The following is a 2,640-nucleotide window of genomic DNA, read 5'->3' as shown; positions in this document are numbered from 1 at the left end:
TGAGAAAGAGGAAGCTATCTGTTCCCATAGACATACAGTCTTGAAAACCCGGTATAGGGTTGCCGTGCATCAGAAGTGATTTGATGGCACTGGGTTAGGCTTGGGTTTGATCAAGAAAAGTTGATTTCTAAATGTGCCTTCTATATCCTAGATGATTGGTTTCTATGGGTAAACATAATTAAACTGGTAATAGAGTTTTTTTTAAAATCATGTTTTATTGTGAATTATATGATAGTTTACATGGCAGAACTTTAGTTTTACATTCATTCCATCATATATCATCTCATTGCCATGGTTCAAATCCCCTCCATGCATCATCAAACACCCAAAGGGTATATCCCAGAAACCCAGCCCCTACACTTCCTCCTCCTCCCCCCAGTTTTCGGCCCACAGTCCCTTTCCCTCTCTGGGTCCAAAGTCCCTAGTTGCTTCATCACTCCATGTCCTCATCTCTGCCTCTATCTCAAGCATCTCTGTTTCTCTGGGTAGGGTCCCGTTCTCAGCTCTTCTCCATTGATGGTCCCAGAGGCCTCCGCTCCTATCCTGGAGAATTAATCATTCCCTTCCTTGTTACAAAACTTCTACCTTTGCATTTCCAACCCTCATAGTTGGTAACAGAGTTTTGAGGAACTTAATTTGCCTTAAAATAAAAATTCCTCTTCCTCTTACTACCCCTGGTTTTTCTAACCCCGGGGCTTTGAGAACCTAATGCCAATTCAGCCATTTGAAAAGGGAAGCATCCACTTGATTACTGGGTATTTTGTCTGTATAGTATAAAACAAGAAGTTGGCATGATTTTATTTTTTACTTAATTGATACCTTTGTTTTGTTTGTGTGTGTGTGTGTTTTTTTTTTGTTGTTAGATTTCTTTGGACTGAAATGAGTTGATGTTTTTGTATTGTGTAAATGAAGCCCATCTCCACATTACATCTATGTTGCTTGTTGTTGTTATGTGCGGTGGAGTCGGTTCCGACCCATATTGACCCTGTACAGGGTTTCCAAGGCTGTAAATCTTTATGGGAGCAGAAAGCCTCATCTTTCTCCCACGGGTTAGCTGGTAGTTTTGAACTGCTGACCTTAAGGTTTGCAGCCCGATTCATAACCACTACACTAGCAGAGCTCCTTAGATTGTTAGCCCCCCCCCCCCCTAAAAATTTTTAAAGTAACTCGAGTGAAAAGGATAATTAAATTGGGAACTAGGAGACTGATTACCAACCAGTTATGTGACCTTGGGCAGGACATTTCATCTTCTAGTATCTCCATTTTCTTAAATGTGAAATGAGGAGCCTTGAGCAAGCCACATTCTCATGTGCCTGGAAGCCTTAGAATAAAACTCCTGTGTGATTGCTCAGGAATCCAGTGATGATTTAACTTTTTTTTGGTTAGCTGAATAAGAGAATCATAGTATGATAGTTGATTTGTAATAGCCAGATCATAGTACTTGGCTGGATTTAAAATGTTAAAGGCATTTATTTTCTTCCTCCTTATTTCTTATTATTGACCCCTGATGTGGAGCTGTAGGGTAAGCACTGAACCGCTAACCTCAAGGTCTGCAGTTCAAACTTACCAGCCACTCCTAGGAAACCCTATACAGGATCGCTAAGAGTTGGAACCGACTCAATGGCACTTAACAAGAACAAGACAATGACATTTCTTATTATAAATGGATATATATGTTGCTTGATATATATTGCTTGAAGGAGACATACAAATTAGCAGAAAGAAAAACTTTAAATCCTATTCCTAACCTAGAACTAATGACAATATGGTATACATGTTTCCACATTTAGAAATAACATCTAAATACAGTCAGTTCTGTCAAAATGCTACTTTTGAAAGATGTGAATGAATTTGTTTCATTGTGATTAACCGATTAGAGAACAATTTGAGCAAAATCTAAGTTTTCATTTGTTTATGCTCAATTTTGTATATGAGAGCTGCTAGATCTACAATTTTGTATATGAGAGCTGCTAGAGGGTAGAAAACTGCACCCAACAGACCCACCTAGCCTCATAGGAATGCACAACACACACACACACGTGTACACATGCACACATCCCTTTCATGTGGACCATGAGCCACAGCTGTTGATCTGGTGTTCCAATTTGTCCTGATTCACATTCCATCACTTCACAATAACTGGTAAACGAAGCCCTCCACTCCAGCCCCAGCTCCCTCTCTTTAATTTTTTCCTTTCTCCTCTCATCCTAAAGGAGCTCTACATTGTGGGTTAGGTGTTGGGCTGCTAATAGCAATGCTAGTGGTTCAAACATACCAGTTATTCCAAGGGCAAAAGATAAAATTGTTTGCTCTTGGAAACCCTATATGGGGGTATGAATCAGACTTGACTTGATGGCAGTAGGTTTGTTTTTCTGTTTGTTTGTTTCTACTCATCCAATTTTGTTTGAGGTTGTCAAGGACTTAATTCTTCTTGGATCAACTATCAATACTTGCAGAAGCAGCAGTCAAGAGATCAGACGACGTATTGCATTGGGCAAATCTGCTGCACAGGAACTTTTGAAAGTATTGAAGAGCAGAGATGTCAGCTTAAGGACTAAGGTGCGCCTGACCCAAGCCATGGTATTTTCAATAACCTCATACAGATGAGAAAGCTGGACAGTGAATAAGGAAGATCGTAGA

This window comes from Chrysochloris asiatica, unplaced genomic scaffold (genome assembly GCF_000296735.1).
Source record: "Chrysochloris asiatica unplaced genomic scaffold, ChrAsi1.0 scaffold00135, whole genome shotgun sequence".
Taxonomy (NCBI): Eukaryota; Metazoa; Chordata; class Mammalia; order Afrosoricida; family Chrysochloridae; genus Chrysochloris; species Chrysochloris asiatica.
This window is presented reverse-complemented; position numbering follows the sequence as displayed.